The sequence below is a fragment of the Castor canadensis genome, chromosome 5 (assembly GCF_047511655.1).
Source record: "Castor canadensis chromosome 5, mCasCan1.hap1v2, whole genome shotgun sequence".
NCBI classification, from domain to species: Eukaryota; Metazoa; Chordata; class Mammalia; order Rodentia; family Castoridae; genus Castor; species Castor canadensis.
The window spans coordinates 74,456,114-74,456,547 of NC_133390.1; positions in this window are offsets into that span (position 1 = coordinate 74,456,114).

The following is a 434-nucleotide window of genomic DNA, read 5'->3' on the forward strand; positions in this document are numbered from 1 at the left end:
TTACCCACATCAGTACAATGGAATAAATGGAGCACCATATGGGTGCATAAGGCTCTCTAATTCTGAAAATTTTTTTGCTGTCTTTGGATAATATATGTATGAGATGCAATGATCTTAAGACCCTGGTGAAGGCTGGAAGCATGGTCAAGGGGTAGAACACCTGCCTAGCAAGTTCAAGGCCCTGACTTCAAACCCCATACAGGGGGGAAAAAATGTCTGGGTTGGAGGTGTGGCTCAAGCAGTAGAGTGCCTGCTTTGTAAGGGTGAAGCCCTGAGTTCAAACCTCAGTACTGCCAAAAGAAAAGAAAAAAAGACTCTGGTAGTATCACTACACAAATTATCCTCTTTAATCCTGCATTTAATGGTAAAGAAAGTAAGGGACAGGGCAGGTGGAATGACTCAAATGGTAGAGCTTCTGCCTAGCAAGTGTAAGG